Genomic DNA, 25,785 nt, shown 5'->3' with positions numbered 1-25,785 from the left:
GCGGTCGGTTACGCGTCCAACTCTTGATTATTTCGGCCCAGGTCACGATTTCGCAGTTCATGAGATCGCTCCCCGCGTCGGGCTCTGCGCTGACAGTGCGGGGAGCCTGCTTGGGATTCTCTCTCTCTCTCCCTCTCTCTCTCTCTCTCTCTCTCTCTGCCCCTCCCCAACTCAGGCTCTCTCTCAAAATAAATAGACTTTAAAAAAAAATAAAAACTTTCAAAAAAGGAAAGACGCTTTGCCGCAGAGCATCATCTTTGCACCCTTGCTTGAACACAGACGATGTATATTCGTCGTAGAAGCATCAGAAAGGTCGATAAGTAAACAAGAAAGAGAAGAGAGAGTTCGTCTTTCCACCCCCCCCCCAAGAGAAGCCCCGCCAAGCATTTTGGGGCACCTACTTCCTGTCTATTTTTGTACACCTGTATCCATGGCTAACTATTTAATATTAAAAAATGGGATTGTGCCGGACATAACTGTTTTTAGAACTTTTATTCTACAGGTCCTGCGCCATAGAAAAATGAGAGACTACCCTTCACAAGAGAAATGACTCCGTATCGGCAATAACACCAGCACCCACCAAGCGACCGTGGTTAATATTTATTGACAAATGGCCAAATGCGTCTGCTATACATATTCTAGCCCTAGGGTGCCTGCTTCTTAGAGCTTTGCTGAGGGGTTCTTTGGTGGTCCCCTGCCTTTGCAGAAGGTAATGGAGGGGCTTCTCAGGGCCAATGAATCATAAAGACTGTGTTCCTAACAGGTGGGTCAGAAATCGGTCGCACAGGATATTGAAACGTATCCAAGGGCCAAAGGCCTGATGGAGATGGGGTGTAGGCATGGTGGTGGGGGAGGCCTGCTTTCTTTCTCATCCCAAATTTATCATCCGCAGACACATGTCAAAGCCAGACCGAACTTCCCACCCCTCCTGGAGAAATGTGTCCGCTTTGTGTCTGAGCTTCCGGATGGGGCTGATAAGGAACACAACTTTAGAGGATGAACAATGCGATTCATCTCCTCGGGTCGTAACCACAGACCCGCCACGTATTGTCTGGGTTTACTTGATGTCTTTGGAGCGCAAACGAATTCCGAGATTCGATAAGCAGGAAGGATATTGCTCCTGGAGAATGCTGCCCCCCAAAGCTGCTCCACATGGCCAAGTAAAGCCATACACAGATGGGCCTCCTGCAGGGATGGGGGCTGAAGACAGAACACCCGGGGAGAGGACTGAGATGGAGCCAGAGGCGGGGGAGGGGGTGGAATCGGCCACGAACAGGAACCATCAATGGGTCAGAATGTTGGGGCGCCTGGGTGGCTCGGTCGGGTGAGCGTCAGACTTCAGTTCAGGTCCTGATCTCTCAGTCCGTGAGTTCAAGCCCCGCATCGGGCTCTGCGCTGACAGCTCAGAGCCCGGAGCCTGCTTCGGATTCTGTGTCTCCCTCTCTCTCTGCCCCTCCCTCACTCCTGCTCTGTCTCTCTCTCTCTCTCTATCTCTCTCTCTCTCTCTCTCTCTCTGTGTCTCTCTGTCAAAAATAAATAAACTTTGAAAATAAATAAATAAATGGGTCAAAATGTATTCAGCACCACTCCCAGTGACTGTGTTAAGGTCTTCTGGGGTGAATCTTGTCTAGGATTGGGCTCCCTGGAGGCAGAGTCTGAGATGGAAAGACTCACACCCAAGATTTATTAAGGGGTGTCCTCCAGGGGAGGGGACTGAGGGAAGCGGGATGGGGCAGGGGAAGGAGGAAAGCAGGGATGTGGTCTCAGCTGGAGTCGGCTTTGGCCTGATCAGCTCTAGAACCAGCTCTGGACCAGCTCTGGAAGAGGAATCGTTCCACAGTGTTGCCCCACTTGGGGCTGGTCTTCTGTGGTCCCATTTCAGACAATCACTTGGCCAAGGTCCAGGTACAGGGGCTGCATAGCCTCCCTGGCAGCTCCTACTTAGCCGGGCCCAGTTCTCCAGAGAAGGGGAGCAGCTGAGAAGTGTTAGCACCCCACCTTCCCAGCGGCTGGGGGAGAGGGACGAAGGCCTGCAGAGGGAATCTGGGCGGAGGCACCCACAGGATTCACTGCATACCCTACCTGGCCCCTGAGTCTCATCCCAGCAATGGCAGGATGAGCGGGTGAAGCTCAGACCGGCTTGTCAACCCTCAAACTCCTACCCCACTTGTGCGCTGACCTCCGGGCCTTTGCCTGTCTCAGCTGAGGGCTGGCTAGCTGGCTGGCCTTGCCCCCCGGATGTCCTGCACTTGTGCTAGGGAGGGGCTGTGGGCTCTGTCACACTGGCACTCCCCCACGAAGTGTAAGGTGCCTGCCTTCACCTCTGCGTTCAAGGGTTGTTGGCGTTCAACGCTTGCGTATAAGGGGAGTCCCACAGGCTCAGAGCAACTATAAATCATATGTAAATGGGTAAGTGTGGCTACATTCCAGTAAAACTCTATGAACACGGAAATGTTAATTTCGTATAAATTTCACGTCGCAAATTCTTTTTCTTTTTTTTTTCATCTGTTAAAAATGCAAAAATTGGGGCGCCTGGGTGGCGCAGTCGGTTGAGCGTCGGACTTCAGCCAGGTCACGATCTCACGGTCCGTGAGTTCGAGCCCCGCGTCGGGCTCTGGGCTGATGGCTCAGAGCCTGGAGCCTGTTTCCGATTCTGTGTCTCCCTCTCTCTCTGCCCCTCCCCCGTTCATGCTCTGTCTCTCTCTGTCCGAAAAATGAATAAACATTGAAAAAAAAATTTTTTTAAAAAATGCAAAAATTATTCTCAGCTCCCAGGTTGTAAGGAATCTCTACACGCGACGTGGGGCTGGAAACTGCAATCCTGAGATTAAGAGTCACGTCGTCTGCTGACTAAGCCAGCCAAGCACCCCAATCCTACCATACCATCTTTAAACAAATTTTTTTGGGCGCCTGGGTGGCTCAGTCGGTTAAGCGCCCGACTTCGGCCCAGGTCACGATCCCACACTTCATGGGTTCAAGCCTCACGTCGGGCTCTGTGCGGACAGCTCAGAGCCTGGAGCCTGTTTCCGATTCTGGGTCTGCCTCTCTCTCTGCCCCTCCCTCACTCTGTCTCACTGTCTCCCCAAAATAAATAAACATTAAAAATTTGTTGTTGTTGTTGTTGTTTAATATTTATTTTTGACAGAGAGAGACAGAGAGAGAGCGAGCAGGGGAGGAGAAGAGAGAGACACACACAGAATCTGAAGCGGGCTCTAGGCTCTGAGCGGCCAGCACGATGCAGGGCTTGAATTCATGAACTGCAGGATCGTGACCTGAGCCGAAGTCAGACGCTTCACCAGCTGAGCCACCCAGGCGCCCCTCCTACGATATAATCTTAAAGTTTGGCGAAGCTTTATGCAGAATGTTTAGAAGCTCTGTGTCCTTTTCTCTGTCTACCTGGTAGATTACAAGGAACCCAGTGTGTTGAGCTGCACCAAGGGCGGGCAGCACATCTCTTTCAGGTGTGCATGACCCTGAGCATCACCCTCGAGCCTGCTTGCTCAGCGAGCAGCGCAGGCCAACAGAGGCAGAAGCTGGCGGCCAGACACACTGGCACTATGGTATAATGATGCAGCGAATTAGTTCTCAAACCCGTCCACAGAGGCCTCTCGGGCCACAATGGAGAACTTCCCTCCACTGTGGGGCATCTGATGTTACCTAATTACCACCTTTTGCAAGGGAGCAATTTTTTACATATTGTCTTTTATTTTTAAAAATGTATGCAACATTTGCTTGCTACACCACAGACTGTTTTCATAAAATGCAAATTATTTAACTTTATCATCAAAGAGTAAAAGCTATTTTTCCTCCGGGGACACCACCAAGCACCATGGGGTATGTGTGCCCAGCCCCCGGCGTGGGAGCCCAGGAGTGTGGCCCGCACGGGTTATGAAGTCAGACAGACGTGGGTGGGGGCTGGAACCAACATTCTGCAAAAGTCACTTAATCTTGGCAAGCCCCAGTTGTCTCCTCTGTGAAACAGGATTGACAAGAATATCTACAAGACTAAAATGAGCCTTCTCCATCGGGATAGGGTAAGTGATGCTGGGCATCCAATTTAAAGGTGAAAAGGTTTTAAAATGTGTTCTCTCCCTCTCTTTTTTATTTCTTACATGTAATTAATTTACTTATGGAAGGCACAGGGGTTTGTATTGTTCTGTTTTGCTTGGGGTATAACGTACATGCAAGAGATCACACGTATACAATCCCTTTTGACAAATGCATCCAACATAACCCAGACCCTAAGAAGATTCAGAACAGTTCCATCACCTCAAAAAGTGCCCTCGTGTCTCTAACCTTAACCATACCACCACATGTGCATCCAACACACACACACACACACACACACACACACACAGAGGAACCACTGTTTCCCATCTCTTTTGCCATTGGTTGTTTTTCCCTTTTCTAGAATTTCATATAAATGTATCATACCGTGGACTCTTCTGTGTATGCCTATTTTCGCTCCGCACATCTGTGAGATTCAACTATGTTTCTACACATTTCACTAGTGTTGTTTCTTTTTATTGTTGAGCAGTATTCCATCCTACCGGAATGGCCGGACCAGTCTCCAGGTGATGGACACAGGAGCTATTACTGGTTCTGAGTGACTTTATTAAAGCCACCGTGAGGGGCGCCTGGGTGGCGCAGTCGGTTAAGCGTCCGACTTCAGCCAGGTCACGATCTCGCGGTCCGGGAGTTCGAGCCCCGCGTCAGGCTCTGGGCTGATGGCTCGGAGCCTGGAGCCTGTTTCCGATTCTGTGTCTCCCTCTCTCTCTGCCCCTCCCCCGTTCATGCTCTGTCTCTCTCTGTCCCAAAAAATAAAATAAAAAACGTTGAAAAAAAAAAAAGCCGCCATGAAAATTTACGTATGGGACATATGTTTTCCTTTTTCTTGGGTAAATACCTGAGAGTGGAATTGGAAGTCATATTTATGTTTATAAGAATTTCATTTTTTCCAAAGTTTCTGTGTCATTTTTTAAGTTGATTTATTATTAATTTTGAGAGAAAGAGACAGAGAGAATCCCAAGCTGGCTCCGCACTGTCAGCACAGAGGCGCTTAACCGACTGAGCCTCCAAGTGCCCCAATTTTTGTATCCTTTAACAGTATCATTAGCAATATATGAGTTTGCGTTTTTCCAACATTTGGTGTTGCCAGATGCCAGATAACCATTTGGTGCTATTTTTAGCTGTTCTAATGGATGTATAGCACTTTCTCATCATGGTTTTAATTTGCATTTCTTGGATGACTAATTAGATTGAGCAGTTCTTCATGCGATTACGGGGCATTCATAGATCTTCCTTTGTGAAGATTCTGGGCCGGTCTTTAGAAATAGCTTTGCCTTGGGGCACCTGGGTGGCTCAGTGGGTTAAGCGTCTGACTTCGGCTCAGGTCATGATCTCGCAGCTTGTGAGTTCAAGCCCCGCCTCGGGCTGTGTGCTGACAGCTCAGAGCCTGGAGCCTGCTTTGGATTCTGTGTCACCACCCTCTCTCTCTTCCTCTACCCCCCACTTGTGCTCTGTCTCTCCATCTCTCTCTAAAATAAATAAGTGCTAAAAATTTTTTTTTTTTTAAGAATGAGAGAAATAGCTTTGCCTTCCCCTCGCGTTTGAATCCAGTCCCAGGGTCTGACCTTTTCTCAAGGCAGACTACCAGGCAAAGCTCAGGTTGGCTCTATGGCCACTAAGCTTGGAGTATCTCTGCAGTACGAGATACCTGCTGGGAGCTTCACGGCCATCCAGTGGGAAATTTGATCTGACCTACAAAATGTAGGGAACCTGGATCTCCCCCAAAGAATAACATTAAAACCAAGCGTGGGGCTCGGGAAACTGGGATGGTAAGAAACATCTGGAAACTGAAGTGTCAAAAAGAATTTAGAAGTTCAGCCCCAAAGAAATGAATCTCAAAATCGTCCCTCTGACTCTCTAGGTCAATGATCAAGTGATGCGATACGAGAAAAGTGCCGGAAGGGAAAAGTGCCGTAGGGACCCGTAGAAGGTATTGCCACATATAAACCTCTCCTGAAAATGGGCCTCTTGGGCTCACATTTGAAATAAGGGAAGCCTCCTCTTGGTCACGAATAACATCCTATCTCCCCAGAGTCTGCCATCCGGGAGGTGGCTCTCCTCTCCATCACTGGAAACACCACAGTGTTTTGGCTGCTCCAGGGAGGGTCCTGTGATGCTGACGCACTGACCCAGCGTCAGAGGGTCCTGTGGGACCACAGCAGACGTGGCCTAGGGCCTGGCACAGGAGAGACCCGCACCCTCCACAGCGAGGAGTCGTATCGAGTACTGGATGAAAGATGGAAACAATCGGGGTGGGGGTGGGGGCAGAGGACCCAGAGGGGACACCCATTCCTGGCAGGCTGTGGGGGCCAGAGTCTGGTGTCTGGGACAGGAACAGGCAGAGGCCCAGGCAGGAAGGTGGCGGGGCCGTAGAGGTAAGACCAAGGTGGTGGGGACACATGGTAGGAGGTGGGGCACCTGGGGGCTATGGGAGAGGGGCAGCAGGCACACAAGAGGGCCAACTGTAATCGCTTCCCCTCCCCCACGGAAAGAGGACGGGCTTGGCCCCAGAACTTGGCTAGCGGGAGATTCTGGGGAAGGCCCCGGCGACTGCCTTACACCCTTCCCCCCGCAACACGCACCACTAACCCTCATCCCACGGCACCTGCTAGGCCAGGCGCCCAGGCTCCCATCTAGCCTCAGGAGAAGCCTCCGAGGAAGTTACTAGTGTTCCCTGGATTTACACATAAGGAACCCAAGGCCCAGAGTAGTTAAGTAACTTGCCCAAGTCCTCCAGTTGCCAGATGTAGCAAAGGAACATACAGGGTGCCCAGCTGAATTTGAATTTCAGATAGACAGCAAATAATTTTTTAGTATAAGTATATCCCAGTCGATATTTGGGGCATACTTGCAGTGAAATAATTATTTGTTGTTTATCTGAAATTCAAATTTAACTGGAGGCCCTGTATTTTATCTGACAAGCCCACGTTTAACTGCTGTGCCAAATAATTAAAATTAAAGGTAGTAATAACTGCCATGGGTTGAGAACTAAGGAAGTGAGTCCTCTCCCTCCCCAACGATAGCCAGCCTCACCTCCCACCCTGTGATGATGAGGAAGGAGAGGCTCCGAGACTTTACGTCCCTTCCTCAAGGGTACTTAGCCGGTGGGAAACAGAACCAGGACTAAGGCCAAGTGTGTGGCTCCAAAACTCACCGGGGGACAACAGGATGTAACCTCCCTGGATGTAGTAAGAATCCCAGAATTTTGCCATCCTGGTGCCCCAGAGATGTACCCGCAGCAAGCTCTCCAGAATGCTCTGGTGGCTCGAATTACAGGTAAGAATCATGTACTCCTGTGGTTTCCTTCCAGGCCCCTTCCAGCCCAGGCTCCGGAGAATATTGTGTGGAACCCCTCTGTGGCCCATATGACCTTCGGGGTTTTGTTTTGTTTTTTTAAAAGACTATCGGCTCTTGAATTCTTTTCTTTTTAAACTTTAAGTATTTATTTATTTTTTAATGTTTATTTATTTTTGAGAGACAAAGAGTCAAGAGGCAGAGTGTGAGCAGGGGAGGGGCAGAGAGAGACGGAGACACAGAATCCGAAGCAGGCTCCAGGCTCCGAGCTGTCGGCACAGAGCCCGACGCGGGGCTCGAACCTACGAACCGTGAGATCACGACCTGAGCCGAAGTCGGATGCGTAACCGACCGAGCCACCCAGGCACTCCCCTAGTTATTTATAAGTAATCTCTACACCAAAGAGGGGCTTGAACGCACGACCTTGAGATCAAGAGTCACATGCTGTTCCAACTGAGCCAGCCAGGTGCCCCCAGTTTGTTGTTTTTTTAATTGCCGCAGACACCTTTGTGAGACCTGGCATTCCTACTGCCAAGCGACAGCCCTCCAGGTAGGCACCTGCAAAGCAACAAGAGCCACCCTGGCCCAGTTGCTCTATGAAGCCTCACCTGGGTTAGAGCACCTGGGGGCAGACACAGGTGTGCCTCCCACCTGGGGCTGCCTGAGCGCCCACACTGGGACCGGAGGAGCTCTGGACAGCTGTGGGTGACACCCAGGAGGGCCCCTCCCCGCTGCCTTCCGCCCCGGATGCCACAGACCCCCCTCCCACCCCACACACGCGTGCCCCGCCAGCACTGGAGTCACCTGCTGGGAGATCCAGTGCTCCCCCCACCCCCAGGCACCTCCCAAGGAGGCAGAGGAGCTGGGACCTGCCTGTGTCTGCATCAAACCCCTGAGGTTTGTTTCCTCACGTGTGAGATGGGGAACATGACGCCTACCTTGCAACGGAAGAGCCGGGATGGATTCCTTCTGAAGAGCCCACGGGCATTGCCTGGCATGGAGGGGGGCTCAGTGAGTGGGCTTTATTATTCATTTTGAGAGAGAGAGAGAGAGAGAGAGAGAGCAGGGGAGGGGCAGAGAGAGGGGGAGAGAGAGACACAGAATCCGTAGCAGGCTCCAAGCTGTGAGCTGTCAGTGCAGAGCCTGACCCGGGGCTCGAACTCGTGAAGCTGTGAGATCATGACCTGAGCAGAAACCAAGAGTCGGACGCTTAATCGACTGAGCCTCCCGGGCTCCCGGAGTGGGGTCTATTATCGCTGGTGTTTGAAAATAACCCAGAGCGGTCGTCCCTGACCTTTCGAAAGCACCCTCTCTCCTGCTGCCTGGAGTCTGTCTGGCTCACTCTGGAGGCACTGGGGATGACACGGTCATAAAAGATGAGTTTGTCCTCCGCCTAGCAGAGTGCTACAGAATCCCGCTCCCCGGTGACAGCCTCACCCACCCACCCCGACAGGCACAAATTTGTACCCACAGGTAAGAATACAGCAGGGCAGGGACCCGGGGTTCCTCTTGCTGTCCCCAGCACTGACAAGGGGTTGTAGCTTTCAGAGAGGAGAGACCCTTTCCTGACCGTGATGCAGACAATGGGCCGCTGGGATTCCGGCTCCTTCTTGCCCCGTGGGCAAGCCAGCTCCCAAGTTCAGTGTAGGCACCACCGTGAGCGAGTGAGAGTGGGAAGGAAACCTTCTCCTGTTTCCACGATTTCCCTCTTCTCTTCTCTCCTCCCGGGTCTGAGTGGTGCAGGAAAAAAGAATGCTAAACCTATTCCCTGGCTCTCCCCCCCCCCCCAAGAGAATCATTCCTTTTGTTACTTTGTTATGATTCCAAGAGACTCCCAAAGAGTCTTGGGGGCTAGAGGCAGCTGTGGGGCTTGGGCGGAGTCCTTTACCGGTGCAGACCCAGGGCAGAACAAAAAGGATTCAGCCTTGACATTTCACAGATGGAAACAAATTTCTGCACAGTCACGGCTGGGCTCAGAGAGAAAGCGTATTCATTCAGGCACAGGATGAAAACTCTCTCCGATCCTGGCACTAGCAGGGGCCAGCAGTACCCGCCCACCGGAGACCAAGGCTGGTATCACCTGACCCCTGACCTTAGACTAGCATCCCACACCCTGGGAGCCTCGGTTTCCTTGTCTATAAAATGGGAGACATCGAACACCTGCTCGTAGGGTCTCTGGCACCTAGCCGTCCCCACAGCACACAGTGTACCTGTTGCCCCTTCTGGTTTATCAACCACGTTGCATTTTGTGGAGAAAGGGGCCACGACTGGACCTCTGATACGTACTCTTATTGTTTTTTACGTTTATTTATTTTGAGAGAGTGAGAGCACCAGCAGGGGAGGGGCAGGGAGAGAGGGAGAGAGAGAATCCCAAACAGGCTCCGCGCTGTCAGCACAGAGCCCGATGCGGGGCTCGAACTTACGAACCGTGAGATCATGACCTGAGCCCAAACCAAGAGTCGGACGCGTAACAGACTGAGCCACCCAGGCGCCCCCTGATGTGTACTATTATTAACGGCGACTGTTTATTGAGATGTTACTAGTGCCCCACTCTGTTCTGAGGACATAAAAATATGCAAGTAGAAGATTTTGGCGGTCCCCCCCACCCGCAGCACTTCTCCATGCGTGTTGGCCCAACTTCCAAATGCTGTCATTTCTGAATCTATCTTGTGTCCGTGCAGCAGATAAGCCGGAGGCGCTGAGGAATTAAGGTTCCCCAGGAGTAGCTCTAAGCAGAGACGGCTGGGACTCGTTGCAGACAGACAAACGCCCAGCTCCCTCCAGGCCACGTCATGCTGAGAAGGACGGAGCGCCCGGTGCCCCAGTGGCGGCACACACGAGCTGGATACGCCACTCCTGCTCTCTCCTTAAGCGGTATTTACTGAGATTCCCTCCCAAATAGACTCCTTACATCTGAGTCTCTTGGGATCTGCTTTGGGGAGCCCAAACTCAGTTAACGCATCATCCCATTGACTCTTGACAAAGAACCCAGGGAGGCAGATCCTTTGGTTTCCCTTTACAGGTAGGAAGTTGAGGTTTAGAGACATTTAGTAACTTGTCTTGGGTCCCAAGGTGGTGACGCTGGGGCTTGAATTCTAGCATCTGGCTCCGGTGCCCCCAGCCAAGCCCTCAATCACAGCAAGCCAGCACCTGAGCCCAAGGCGGTGGCTTGCCTGGGAAGTCTGGGGCTGCAGAGGGTAAATGTCCAGCCCCCAAGGCCCCCCAACCCTTTTAGCCCCCACCTCCCTGACACCAGCTGTGCAAAAGTGAAGGGGAGGAGAGAGAGCTCCCAACGCGTAGAGCACCCACCACCAGGGGGCGCCCTGCCCAGGAGTCTAGCACCCGGAGAATCCAGATGCCAGGGGTGGTGATGAGATCTCACCAACGTGTCCCCCTTCTGCCTTTGCACAGAAGGCAGGACCTGAAGTAGGTCTCTCAGAACTCCCAGGGCTTCTGAGCTGTTTGAGAAGAGCGTGCACTTGCCCACGCATGTATACACACACACACACACACACACACACACACACACACACACACAGCTGTTAGCACTGGAGGGCAGAGTGCGTTTCTCTCTGAAGCTGTCAGGATGGGGCAGTGTTCTAGGCAGCCTCTCTGTGGTCACGCGGGTCAGCACCAAACCCCATCTCCATCCAACGCCCTGCACGGTGGGACACAGGCACCCCCACCCCGCTTCCTCCTTCCCCTTGGCCTGTGGTGGACCTGGAGGGTGGGCAGCACAGTGATTTCGGTCGAGCCGCCCCCCTTCCAGCCTCTGGTCTCACCTGTTTGCTGGGAGGAGCAGCGGGGAAGCATGGGAAGCCCGTTCTCCATTGTCTGAGATGGTTCCAGCCCCCGAGGAAGTGACCATCCGTGACTTACAGGGACCCCCACCCCTGTTTCCCTGCTGTTCAAGTTCCAGCGCCCAGCTGATGTGCCAAGGAAAATGAGCCTGGCTTTATTTTTTACTTAATTAGCTGTGCAAACCAACTCAAATCCCTCAAACCAACAGAGCCTGGTATTTTTTCAAATGTATTTTAACATTTAAAAACGTATCACTGGCTGTCTTAGGTCAGGCTCCCCGAACAGACGTTGAGATGAGCTTAGCGGGTAAGTGATTTATGAGGGATGTGCCCTCAGGGAAGCCCCTGCCGGGGTGCCATCTCAGGCAGAATCCCGTGGAGGGTGGCTTCAGGGTGGTCCCATCCTGGACAGTGCAAGTGGCCCCTCGGAACCCCCTCCCACAGCGCACCCTCAGTGCACCTACACAAGACCTGTGCCTTCTCACACCCCACAAGTCACTGGTTCAGGGTCACCCCAGAGGGGTGTGAATTCTCAGGCAATACCTCCCCTAATAGCCCAAGACTGGGTGTCCAAAGAAAAGGCATAGGGATTGGCTGTTGGAAGTGGCAATAGGGACACACACACACACACACCACACACACACCAGTAAAAGGGGACCGGAAGGATCTGGGCAGAGAGTATCAACATTGTCCTGTGAACCTGTCTTATTCCATAAAGGATTCAAAATTACGGACAATACAAAGAAATGAAAATGATGAATTGTTGGAATTGAGGCAAACGAGAAAAAAGGGTCAACAGTAAATATATCCAGAAGGAAACTTAGTATATTAAGGTATTGCTAGACAAAGATTGCAACACGGGGCACCTGGGTGGCTCAGTTGGTGATGCATTTGACTCCGGCTCAGGTCATGATCTCATGGTTCATGAGTTTGAGCCCCGAGTTGGGCTCTGTGCTGACAGCTCAGAGCCCGCTTGGGATCCTCTGTCTCCCTCTCTCTCTGCCCCTCCCCCACTCGCACATGCTCTCTTTCTCTCTCTCAAAAATAAATAAACATTTGTAAAAAATTGCAGTTTTGGCACTGAGCTTCCCAGCAGCCAAAGCAAAGAGGGAAAATTAACTGAATGCAAAGTTTAAGATGCCTAAGGGTTTAGACCCTCTTGCTGGCCCCAAGATTAAGACTTTTCTAAATATCAAGTCCCTACATATAAAAGAGTCTGGATAAGAGCTGTCCAGTGGAAATATAATCCACACCACAAGTGTGATTTTAAGTTTCTAGGGGCACCTGAGTGGCTCAGTCAGCTAAGCGTCCAAATTCGGCTCAGGTCACGATCTCACGCTTTGTGAGTTCGAGCCCCGCGTCAGGCCCTGTGCTGACAGCTCAGAGCCCGGAGCCTGCTTCAGATTCTGTGTCTCCCTCTGTCTCTGCCTCTCCCCTGCTTGCGCTCTGTCTCTCTCTGTCTCTCTCTCTCTCAAAAATAAACATTAACAAAAAATAAAAATAATTATATACAAAGTATTTACTAATTGGGTAGCTTATATTCTTTTTTTCATATTGAGTCTTTGAAATGCAGTGTATATTCTATACTTCGGCACATCCCAGTTTGAATGTTAAGTTTTCTTTGGAAATATTGATCGGTATTTAGTTACGGTTCACAAAATTGGTTTAAAAAACAGATTCGCATACTGGGGTTGTTCCAAACACACCTAAAAGGTTTTCAATAACTGAATCAAATATCGATTTTTAGGGGCTCCTGGCTGGTTCAGTCAGTAGAGCATGGGACTCTTAATCTCAGGGCTGTGAATTCTTGGTCCCAAATCGGGTGTAGAGATTGCTTAGGGGTTGTGAGTTCGAGCCCCACGTTGGGTGTAGAGATTGCATAAAAATAAAATCTTTTAAAAAATCCGTTTTTAAGTTAACTAAAATTGAAAAAATAGATTTAAAATTCCATTCCTTAGTCACACTAGCTCAATAGCCACGTGTGACTAGTGGCCGCCATATTGGACAATGGAGGTATGAAGAGCCAATGATAGTATGTTCCAGCTTTTCTGGAACAGTCCTGATTCCAAATATTTTTTCCCACTGTCCCTTAAGGATGCCTGGCCTTGTCAAGCTGGATCGAGATTTGTCCTTACCGTATGTGAGTGATGCGGGTGATATCTGGAACCTTGGCATGGACCGCCCTTCCCCAGAACCTTCAGGAGTAACTCTCCCCTCAGCCTGCTCTGTGTCTTTATTCCCCTGGCTCCGAGGAAGATGGCAATGCCTTCTCCTATTCTGTGTGGGACCCACACGCGACAATGAGGCCTACAGCGCTGTTCTAGAAGGCAATTTGGCATTACATTACAAAAGCCTTGAATATCTTCGTAACCATCGACCACGGAGGTTCCCTTCTATGAGTTTAACCCAAGAAACCAGAAAGGTGCGCTGAGATTCACGAGCAAGCATTGTTCAAAGGGAGATGAGTTTAATGAAAACCAAACTGAGTTCAATGTAAATGCTCAACAGTTAAGGAAACGGGTTAACTAAATGATGGCACATCCATCCTGGCAGATGATATGCAGCCATTAAAATTATGAAACGATATTAGGAGAAAAAAACAAGAATGTCAATATTATATGTCAAATAGTCAATGAGAATGAGAAACTGTAGTTTCAGTATGACAGGTTTTTTTTAATTTTTTATTTTTTACCATTTATTTATTTATTAGAAACAGTACGAGACAGAGCATGAGCAGGGGAGGGGCAGAGAGAGAGGGGGGACACAGAATCCGATGCAGGCTCTAGGCTCTGAGCTTTCAGCACAGACCCTGACGCGGGGCTCAAACTCACGACCTGTTGGATCATGACCGGAGCCGGAGTCGGTCGCCCAACCGACTGAGCCACCCAGGCGCTCCCAGTGTGACAGATTTTTATCTAAATCAGGCCAGCAACACCCCCTACCAACCACCCTTCCCCTGGACAATTGCAAAACAGGATCATAACAGGTCAGGCTAGGGAGTGAAACATACCAGAGCAAGTGTCATTCTGGGGGCAAAGACAAGGTCTACAATAAATCAAACCATAACAGAGCTGTCGGCATCAGTAATCTGAAAAGTTCCTGACCCGTTGTCCTTTGTCCCATCACAGTCACCCAGCTCTGTAGGCTGAGGGAAGGAAAGTTGTGCCCCTGGGGAGAGATAAACACGGGAAGAAGATGATGATGAAGAGAGGCTATAAATCCACGGTCTTGGCACCTTTGTTAAGTGTGTGAGTATAAGCACCGTTCCATACAGAAATCCTTGTCAAATTGTGGTCATGTTCTGTCCCCATTTTAAGGCACTTAAAAGCACATGAGCTCATTTGACGTATTGGAGATTTGTCATCAAATGTCTAGGGAAGTGTAATTGGTCATACTTCAATGTTTAAGCATTGGGGGAAATCAAATTTGTTAATTTCTTACATTTCCATTTCAGTGGTAATGACTACTGCGGACATTTGGAATTGTTCATGGTTTGAAGATAATAAAGTAACAAAGTGGTGGGCATTCCTTCCCACAAGCGAAAGCGCCTCATGCGTTAAAGAATCCTGTCCACATACAAGATGTACAAATGTGCAGTCACAATAACGCACACACACAACACACATAGAAACCGACAGGAAGGAAATAAACCACGATGGTAGCAGTGGTTATCTCTGTTCTGTGACATGACGGGTTGACATTTATTTCCTTCTTCTTTACAGTGTTGTTCCCCAAACTCTCTAGAATAGGACCCTATCACCATTACAACTGGAAAAAAAATGAAGTATCTTACTAAAGAAGTCATGAGTATCTGTGGAGGTAGAGTTTGCCCAAGTGCACGTAATGTGACTGCCAACAAAATCCAAATCAGCTCCAGAGGCCCCATATCACCGCAGGCAAAAGATTCTTGTTCTTGCCATTATGGTATCTCAGAGCCTCCTGGTGGATATCTCCTTTTGGATAATTACTTCATCTTTGGGTTTCTCCATAACTACAAAGTTTTTCCTTTCGCCATTCCAAGATGGCGACTTCTTGCAAGGGAAAGTTCCTTATTTTCAGATCTTCTGACTCAGTTATATGATGCTTGCAGGTTGGAGGCTCTGGCCGGCTGCCGTGGTCTTACCTGGTTCTCCCTGAGGCTCCTGCTTCCCCGAGGCCTGATCCCCATTTGATCCCCAGTTTGAGAAGTCCATCCTTCAGCTTTGGTCACTCTGCCATTTGCCATGGTGACAACCTAGTGAACTCACCAGGTAGCACCCCAGCTACTTTTTGGGTCTTCCTGTGGCACACAGGAACTTCTGGACCTCCTCCACATTTCGTGCCGGACCGTATGTCATGAACCAGGGATTCTAATCTCACACCCAGCATTCCAAGCACCTCTCTCAACCATTTCTACTCCATGACTTGGGCGCCATGATGGATTCAATGTCAGGCTGACCCCAGGGCTCCTCTGAAAGAGAAGACTCCTTAGGCTACACTCAGGGACTGGGGGGCACAAGCCCTGATGTTCTCAGAGTGCTTAAAACTACTGGGTGTTTCTACCTTCCCTTCCCTACTGGGGTTTGATCCCAATGGGTAGAGTGGGGGGAACCAGCACACTCAGAACTTGACCCCGCTTGCCTTTTCTTGCCCGATTTCTCATTTCTTTCCCCAAGTCACAAGATACCTGTTCTTCTTCCTGTGAGGTAGAAACTTCCCTTTTGTCCTATCTGCATTCTGCCCTCCTCTATGATTCACCAAACGATCGCCCAACTTTTCTGAGCTTTGATCTTTTGATGTGTGAAAACTCCAGCCTTGGGAGTTTTAAGAAAACCCTTTCTCTCTCTGAAAAGTCTGACTTGCAAGACCAGCGTCTTGTATGAGATGTTAAGACTGCTTCCAAACTCAGAGCAGAGAAATGGCCTCTTTGATTCACACTGTAGCCACCTTCCTCTGCCTTGGAGAGTCTTGCCTCTGCCTCCTGGCCCATGCTGATTGGCACAAGCCTGTAAGAAGAGAAAGAACGGATTATGGAGAAATGAATATATAGTAGGTGATGTTCAAAACATTACCCACTGCATTATTTAAAAACAGAAATACAGGGGCACCTGGGAGGCTCAGTCGGTTAAGCGTCCGACTTCGGCTCGGGCCATGATCTCACAGGTTGTGAGTTCGAGCCCCGCGTCGGGCTCTGTGCTGACAGCTCGGAGCCTGGAGCCTGCTTCGGATTCTGTGTCTCCCTCTCTCTCTCTCTGCCCCTCCCCTGCTCATGCTCTGTCTCCCTCTCAAAACTAAATAAACATTAAAAAATTTTTTAAATAAAAATAGAAATACAGACACGAACCAACAATAAATATCACTCTGTACCTATCAAATAAGGAAAAGTGTTAAAATCTTCATATCTAACGCCAGTGAGAATGTGCTGCATCGCATTTGGTGAGAGCATAAATCTGTGAAAGCCGTTTGGGATCTAATTTAGCAATCCATAGCCCTCCAAGTTGAACGGATACCCTTTGCAAGAGTGGATATTCCTGGGAGTAGGCCCTCACCCATTTTCAGGGGGAATACTCGTGTGCTAAGTCGTTTCCTACTACCCCATGCACCTGCTGAGTGGACAGGCGTGTAACCAGAGCCTTCAAAACATTTGGGGTTGCAGAGGGAGTATACAGGAGACATAAACCCACTCACCCCTCCCATGAGAATGGCAGTGGGCACCTTGTGCCCAGCAGAGCCTTGTCTTTTAAGGCTGTCCTTGCGGGGACTTGGGGGACCTGGGAAGCCTTACCTGTCTCTGGAGGCAGGCAGAGTTGCCTCCTGCTTTCTAGAACCATCTCCACGTGTTCCCATAACCGTCATCACTCCAGAGACGTGACTTCCTCCACTGATGTCTGTTGCATGTTTCCACGGGGCACGTCACTTCCTGTGGTGGCACGTCCTTGTGGCTTCTTGACACGGCCTTCCCGAAAAGACTCTCGCAGCGGCTCTTGGAAAGACTGCGCTTCTGCCAACAGTCAGGTCATCAAGATCCACAGCTGTAACCATGGGGAAATATTGCAAACTAGATCTGCCTCTGCCGTCAAAACGGTTTAATCCACATTCCCACCAATGCCTGAATTTTTGTCAGCCCCATATTCCCAGAAACGCTTCATCATCACCGTAAGATCAAGCAGCGCCTAAGACGATAAATCCTGGGTCGGTGAGTAGATTTCCCGGTATTTCTATGTCACGTTCATTCGAGCTGTTCATTGAGCCAACGCATATTCGTTGAACACCAGCTGGATTCCCTGTCTTAACATTTGTGGATCGGGGAACTCGGGCTGAGGCTGAGCCTGGCTTAACCCCTGACCTGGATGGTCAGAAGGGAAGTGGGCAAAGAGGTGGCCCAACCCGACTCACTCTGTTAAATCTTGAACAAATGCTTCTGCATTCCTGGAGCCAGACGTCTGAATTCACCTTTGGAGGAAGTCTGCTTTTTTGGGGGGAAAAAAACACTAATGGATGTATGAGTCAGGACTTTTTTGATTGTTGAGGGCATAAAGCTATTTCAAACCAGCCTGGGCCAAAAGGGGGATTTTCTGGATTAAGTAATTCAGGCCCAGGAGGTGGGACCTGCCAGGCCTCAGGGGAAACAGGAGCTAAGACTCATGACTCTCTCCCTCTGTCCCTCTGTCCCTTACCCCTGCTGTTCTCAGCCCCTTGGCTTCCCCCAGAAGGACGGAACCAACTTCACAGCCATCGTCCTCCTCATCCTGGCTCCCCCCACACCTGCCCGTTCCAGAAGACATCCAGGGAATGCCTACCTTCAAGTCTCTGTGAGGCATAGAGAAGGGGGAAGCAGGCCCAGCGGTAACAGTAGGCGAAGGCAGAGGTGAGGTGGGGGCAAATGGAGAGCATGTCTAGGTCTCACAGGCTCCACAGGACCCCCGGGAAGTGAGATGAGGATCAGGGCTGCCATGGACCATTGTGTAGGTTATGCACTGCGTGACTCTAGGGACACCACATGCTGGTGGGGCTGAACCCATCTCTCCGGAAGAAATTCCAGGGTGTTGCCCATGTTGAGAAAACAGACTACAGGTGACACAAGCCACAGACAATTGAGCAGGGATGCGGTACCAAGAGCCAATACCCAAAGATGGGTCAGATGAGCTGTCCCTCAACCCAGACCAGTGGGAGCCTGCAGAGAAGGACAACCCTACAGAACCCTCCTCAACTGCTCTCATATCGAGAGGAAAAACACTAGGGAAGATGCCTTCCTGAGGACAAAGGGCTTTATTTGGGAGCGTGTGCTCTAAATTGGCTGAAGGACATAGTGTATACAAAGCTTTTGGTAAAGTGTTTATTCAAGGATCAGAAAAGGACATAAATCATAGGTGCGCAATTTGGTGCATTTTCATGATAAAGGAAACACACCCATGTAATCAGCACCCAGATCAAGAATCAGGACTTACCCGCACCCAGTGTCTCCCTAATTCCCCTTGCAGGCTTTACCCCCAAGTCAGTTGTACACATTTTTGTATGTAGGATACGAATGTGTGATATGTATGATATGATATGATATGATATGATATGATATGATATGATATGATATGATATATGATAGCTTCAAACCGCATAGACTGGTTCTGCCCAGTTTTGAACTTTATACCACAGAAGGTGTACTTGGTATTCTTTCGTGATTGGCTCCCCTGGCCCACCATCACGTTCGTGGGAGGTGCCCATCGCGTGTGTGGGATCTCACCTGGTGCTGGACGCATCACGTCTCCTGCGTTCCCATTGCCCGTGTGTTGTCTTCTAGTGAAGCGAGTGTGCCTGTCCCAGTCAGCTCAGGCTGCTGTAACAAAATACCACAGACCAGGGTTGGGGGGTGGGGAGGGGCTTAAACCACAGCCATCTATTCTGGAGGCTGGATGACGGTGATCAAGGTGCCCGCACGGCCAGTTTCTCCTGAGGCCTCTCCTGTCAGCTTGCAAGATGGCCGCCTTCTCGCCCCGTCCTCACAGGCTTTTCTCTGTGCGCCCACACGACTGCATCTCTGTGTGTCCAGATTTCCTCTCACCAGGACACCAGGCAGACTGGCACGGGGTCCATGCCACCCGTCTCTTTTCATTGGAACCGTCTCTTTAAAGGTCCTCTCTTTAAATACAATCACATTCTGAGTTACTGGAGTTAGAACCTTCCATACAGGAATTGGGGGCGGGAGTGGGGGGCACGGATCAGCCCCCAATAGTGTCGCTGTAACCACTAAAGGCATGTGGGCCGTTTTTGGTTTCCAGCGATTACAAACAGGGCTGCTATGATCATTCTTGTACATTTATTTCCCCAAACATAGGCACCCATGATGGTTCACCATATGCCTAGGAGTGGCATTTCTGGGCCAAATGGTCTGTGCACGTTCAGCTACAGCAAACAGTGACAAATAGTTCTGCTGAGCTATCCAACTTCGCCCTCCCGGGGGCAAGGCAGGAGACACGCTGATGCTCCAGGTTCTCTCCAACACTCGGGATTGTCGCCTTTTGCCTTAGCCATTCCGGTGGATGTAGGCTGCTGTTTCCTTAGAGTTCTCCGTCGAGCCTTGAATGGGGCTGAACTGCGTTCCCTCCAGATGCACACGTCCCTTGACGTTCAGCGTGACGGTATTTGGAGAGAGGGCCCATAAGGAGGTCACCGAGGTTGGTTACGTGAGGTCATCAGGACGGGGCCTGGTTGCAATGGCATTCGTGTGTCCTTAGAAGAAGAGACACCAGAGAGGGCCCCTCTCCCTCTCCCTCTCTCTCCCCCCCTCTGCCGCGTAAAGACACAGCAACAAGATCGCCATCTACAAGCCAGGAAAAGACCTGGTACCAGAAACCAAATCAGCCGGCGCCCTGATCTTGTATTTCCCAGCCTCTAGAACCGCGACAAATAAGTTCCTATTGTTTAAGCCACCCAGTCTGCTATGGCAGCCGGAGCTAAGACCAGTCCCCCTTTGTGTACTTACTGAATATTTGAATATTCTCTTTTGTCAGGTGCCAGTGGAAGCCATTTGTCTATTTTCTATCGAGCTGTCAATTTTTTCTATTGACGTATGTGAGTTCTTTATGGACTCTGAATCCTCTGTTGGATATACGTAGTACAAATGTCCTCCCTTAGCCCGTGGCTTCTTTTTCACCCCGCAAAGGGCGTCTTTTAATGACCCAAAGTTCTCCGTTTTAGTGCCGTCCAATTTATGCAATTTCCCCCTTCTGCTTAGTGCTTTCTGTGTTATGTTTAAGCAACCCTTCCCTATTCCAGAGGCTGTTAGTTTTAAAGGCAATTTTAAGTGAAAAGAAATGAAGCTTCAAAGCAGAATGAATCATTTCGAGAGAAAATTCGCAGTCACATTTGTAGGTACATCTGAGTTGTAATGTGAAATTTCGAACTCCACAACATCTATTTTAGACTTTAATTAGATTCTGAAAATGAGGTTCACTGGGTAGGCACTTTTTAAAAATTCATCATGGAATATCAGGGTTGGAAGAGTGCTAGAGGTTTTGCCTTGCCTCGCTTTGATTCCGGTCAACAAATACCCAGTGAGCACCGCTCTGGGCCCAGCTCGCCGCTGGGAATTAGGAATGTGAGCAGGAGGGGAGTGGCTGTGTCTGCAGGGCGTGGGGCCCGGCAGAAATCATCAGGGTGTCGATGCCCAGGGGGGGAGCTTCGGGGTCCCAGGTACCCCCAGAGGAGAAAGGCATATCTGCCTGAGAAGGGATGCAGAGGGCATTTTTCTCCAGGGAGTAAGGTGATCTCTGGGGTGTGTTCCTAAAGGGCTGGAATTGAGAGTCCGCCCTCCAAGGCTTCCGTGTGCCTCGCCAACCGACACTCCACAGCAAAACTGCCAGACGTCCCTTCCTGAGCCTGTGATGGTAGCAGGTGACCGGCTAGGAAATCTGCGATCCTGGATCCAAAAACCAAAGCCAGGATGCTGGGTGGATTACGTCCCTGACTCGTGGCCTAGATCTGCTCTTTGGGAGAGGAGGTGGACGTTCAACTCACCAGGGGAAGACTCCCCCCTTGCAGAAAAGTTGGTTTGGAAAGCCCAAACATAAGAAGACGACTCTGGAAAGGAATCTTCCTTTGCTGAATCCCCCAGAGAGATAATTACCTGGCCCTTATTATAACCATGTTTTGACTATAAACACCTTGCTTCTTTAATAATGCACACCTGGCAAAAGAAATCAGTTCGAGACTGTCTGCACAATGAAATAAAGATGCTTGGTGGGTAAATGATGAGGAACCAGGAAGAGAACAGACCTGATTAAGCACCAATTGGATCCAAGGCTCTCCCAAATACTTTATTCGTATCATCTCCTTTTTTCAAGTTTATTTATTTTTGAGAAAGAGGGCGGGCACAAGCAGGGGAAGGGCAGAGAGAGGGAGAGAGAGAATCCCAAGCACGCTCCATGCTGTCAGCGCAGAGCCCGATGCGGGTTCGAACCCACAAACCGTGAGATCATGACCTGAGCCGAAATCAAGGGTCGGACGCTTAACGGATTGGGCCACCCAGGCGACCCCATATTATCTCGTTTTATCAGAACACAGAGGTGGGTACAACGTTTACCCCCTCACAGTTTCCATGAGGAGATGCAGAGATGCAGAGAGGTTAAGTGACTTCCCCAAAGTCACACGGCTCGGGGGTGACAGAGCCAGAATTCATGCCTCGGTCTGAGTCCCACCTTCTCTGGCTGCCATTACAAGGAAGTAAAAGGCATGTGGGGTCTTGTAATTTCACTGCCACCTAAAAAAAAAAAGATAAATACCCGCAGGGAGGAGAGGGTGGCAGCACAGCGTCACCTTAGGGGACCTAAGTGATTCCATGAACAGGTCTCTCCTGGCCAGAAGCACTTCGCTTGCCCATGAATCCACTCTCCTTAACAACCACATGGGAACGCCCTTGTCCCTCTGCTGTCCTGCCTCTGAAGGTTCCCATCCCCACCTTCCCTTTTGCATCATTCTCCAGGCTTCTAAACAGGACCTATTTTCTGTTGATAACATAAGAACATTTATTGTAATTATAATAATGATTATTATTAAAGGCTCCGATTCTAGGCCTGTTGCATATTATTATCCTTAACCGGGCTGCGTGACAACTGGCACTGATTCCCTTACAGGCGACTTGGGACAGTCCTGACATGCCTGCGGGCTTGGAAAACATAGCCTGAGAGCCTTTGCTGGTCTCCAAGTCGTTTTTATCTCCCTGGGTTCGCCCCCAGCTTTCCACTCTCCCTGTCCTCCTCCCCGTCTGCTCAGCCCCCGTGTAATTAAGTATCTCACTGGTGTGTGCAATGCTCAGATCAAAGAACGCAGGATGTTCCCATCAGCCAAGTGTCCCCGGGGCCGCCCTGCATCCCCGTCAGCGTGCTGATGGATTTCTGCACTGCCTTCCTTCTTGAGAACTGTTAGCTCAACCCCTTTTGGGGAAAGGCTCACCCAGCAGGGTGAGCTGGAGAGCTGGAGAGGTTTTCCGTCTGAGGTGCTGCATCTTAAACAGGGTTCAGGAAGAAATGAGCCCGGGGGAGGAGCGGAGATTCAAGCAGGTAGCAAAGGTGGCTGAATGCTGATCAGGAAGGAGCATAGTCACCGACTGAGGCTGTCTTAAAAGAGGCCTTGGAGGAAGGCTCAGAAGATTTCGCCCCGCACGGAAGACGCGGTGGTGGCTGTGTTTTCCAAAGATGGCTGCTACAACGTCTCGCGCCCCTGCCCGCCCCCCACGTGCTTCTAGAATCTTGTCCCCCGCCGCCATCGAGAGGTGGGGTCTAATTCCCCTTCCCTTGACATGAGGGGAGCTTTTGTGACTGGTTCAGTGAATGGTGTGCTTCCTTGAAGTGATGCTACGTGAGACTTCCCAGGCTGGGCCGTAAGAGATGATCCACATTCTGCTGTGTTCCACCTGCCGTCCTCGCTGCGAAGCCTCCGACCAACTCCAAGCGTTTTGACTGCCCTGAGACCACCATGCTGTGAGGAAGCCGAAACTAGACGGCAGGGAGAGGCCGCATGAAGGGACGGAGGTGGCCGGCCAGCCACCCGTGGCTTCAGCCCTGGAGCACCAAGTTCCAGCCACTGTCCCACAACCACTACGTAAGAGACGAGGCGTCCCGTGGGGGTGTCCTCCGGGCCTGCTAACATGCTGTGACTTCTCCCCTCCCCTCCCCACTTCTGGGGGCCTCCCCACTGCCACTGCCCCATATCAGACACCAAGGTGCAGGCCACGGGCGGGCCATCAGTGGTTCGGAGCAGAGGCCAGCCAGGGCCCTTTCCCCCCTGGCCCCGAGACAGTTGTGTTTAGATCCAAGGCCTCAAATATTCCCCCTTGAACAGCTTCAGTCTTGAATCCCTTTCTCTCTCCCGGGTCAAAGAACAAGTTCCCTAGCATCCCTCCCAACGTCCTGTGTCTCCTCCAGCCCATCCCCCAAACAAAACTCATCCCTCCCCCACCCCGTACAGATCCGAGCTCCCACGTATCCGAGAGATGCTGGGTGGGAGCAGCCATGGCCAGAACATAGAACAACAGGGTTATTTCTGGGGCGCCCGGGTGGCTCAGCCGATTAAGCGTCTGACTCTTAATCTCAGCTCAGGTCATGACCTCACGGTTTGTGAGATCGAGCCCCACGTCAGGCTCTGTGCTGTCAGAACGGAGCCTGCTTGGGATCTCGCCCTCTGCCCCTCTCTCTGCCCTTCCCCTGTGCGTGCCCCCTCTCTCTCAAAATAAATGAATAAACATTAAAAAAAAAAAAAAAACCACAATGGGTTATCTGCAATACCGCTTGGTTTTAAAATGCGTGTTAGGGGCGCCCGGGTGGCTCAGTCGGTTAAGCGTCCGACCCCGGCTCAGGTCATGATCTCGCGGTCCGTGAGTTCGAGCCCCGCGTCGGGCTCTGTGCTGACCGCTCAGAGCCTGGAGCCTGCTTCGGATTCTGTGTCTCCCTCTCTCTCTGACCGTCCCTCATTCATGCTCTGTCTCTCTCTGTCTCAAAAATAAATAAACGTTAAAAAAAAAATAAAATGCGTGTTAAAGGAGGCCATGCAGACAGAGTCTCCCCGGGTGAGAAGCTGCCAAACGCAACACAGCTTATGCTCAGCGGCTCAGATATCACCCTCCGCAACCTCGCCCTGCCCTGGGGTTTGTAAGGAAATAACCAGGACCTCCTAAGAGCAGGGAGAGTTGTCTGGCCCACCATCTCGCTCCTCCCCTTCCTTGGCCACGCCCTCCATGCCCCCATCTTTCACCCACCACCCAAAGACCAGTAACCGAGTCTCTCTGTGCCCCCCCCCCCCCCCCCGCCCCCGGGGCCGCCTGCCCAGTCACTCCTCCCAGGAAACCCAGTTCGGTGCCGGTAACCACCTCCCTCCGTGGGAGTTACCTGATCCGTGAGACTCAGCCAACGTTGGCAGCTCTGTCCCCCTCGCCTGTGACCGGTTTAGGCGGCACCACGCAAGGTGATTCCGTCCAGCGAGAAACGAGTGAAGGGTTCTGGGGAGCTTCGGGGCGGTGTTTCACTGCTGTTATCACCGGTTGCTGCCGGTCCGCCGCTGGAACTGAGGCAGCCGTCCTGGGGGCGAAGCGGGCGGGGCTGAGGACGGAAAGGAGCCGGGGTCTTCCGTAGTATCGCTGAGCTGCTGACTTTTCACCCTTGGAGACATCCGAGCTTGGCTACTTTTATTGCTTAATGCACTTCCAGTTGGTGTTTCTGTTGCTCGTATTTGGAAATTGACTCGGTGACCTAGCCATTTCCCTTCCGTCCCTTCCCGTTCCTCCAGCTGGCGCCCGGTTGTCTTGGGGAAAGGGGGGTACAGGTGCTCTGCGTCCACCTTTTTCCTTTTTGGTTCCTTTTGTGAATCCAAACAGGGCCCTATTAATTGCTGGTGAGTTTAGGTGACAGCTCAACCTTGCACCTCTTTCATAGAAATAGGGAATGTAAGTTTTAAATGGTTATTTCTTTCCGGGGGGGGGGGGGGGGAGGGGCAGAGAAAGAGGGAGAGAGAGAATGAATCCCAAGCAGGCGGTTCCTGCTGTCAGTGCCGAGCCCGACGCCGGGCTCGATGCTCCGAACCGTGAGAGGATGACCCGAGCTGAAATCAAGAGTCAGGCACTCAACTGACTGAGCCACCCAGGTGCCCCAAGAATTTAGGCTTTAAAGTAAAGTGGGACATCAAACTCCAAAGCCTGGGCTCTCATTTCAGAGGTCACAAACGCCTTTGAAAATCTGGTCAGAGCTAAGGAGTAGCGCCTTAGGAAAATACGTGCACCCACACAACGTGCCCGTTAGGCGAAAGCTGTCAAAGAGGCTCAGAAATCCCTACTGAGAATCCCTACAGCTGCAAGGGTGGTCATGGTGCCGTGTGCCCGATCTATTCTAGATGCTTTCATTCAAGAAATGGGATGGTGGGGGGGGGGGGGGGCAGGGAGGCCCCAGTGGTACCAAGACCACACACAGCCTTGAGTTCAACCATGTGCCCAGAGGGACACGGTTCACAAGTGATGAGCTGGGGTCCCGAGTCATTCTCAGATCCGTCAAAGGAAAGAAAGAGGTTTTCAACGTTTTCTTTTTTGTTGTTTTCCCTTCACTACTGATATCTGGTATTTCCACAATATTATCTTCTGGGGTTTTTGTTAATGTTTATTTATTTA

The 25,785-nt window shown here is 50.8% G+C and overlaps 1 long non-coding RNA gene across 2 annotated transcripts; it reads right to left on the bottom strand.

Moving 5' to 3' along the window:
* Positions 1-13,955: 13,955 nt before the first annotated feature.
* LOC123382874 lies at positions 13,956-25,027 on the bottom strand. Of its 2 annotated transcripts, XR_006591971.1 has the most exons (4): positions 24,518-25,027; positions 17,538-18,972; positions 16,927-17,173; positions 13,956-16,147 (listed from the first exon to the last, which is right to left on the bottom strand). It is a non-coding gene; the product is annotated as an uncharacterized LOC123382874 (long non-coding RNA). The 2 variants fall into 2 exon arrangements; XR_006591970.1 differs by having other exon boundaries at positions 16,927-18,972.
* Between the last annotated feature and the right edge of the window lie 758 nt (positions 25,028-25,785).

The sequence above is a fragment of the Felis catus genome, chromosome A2, assembly GCF_018350175.1.
Source record: "Felis catus isolate Fca126 chromosome A2, F.catus_Fca126_mat1.0, whole genome shotgun sequence".
Taxonomy (NCBI): Eukaryota; Metazoa; Chordata; class Mammalia; order Carnivora; family Felidae; genus Felis; species Felis catus.
Note: the sequence above shows the minus strand (reverse complement) of the source record. Positions and strands in the feature narration are given on the sequence as shown.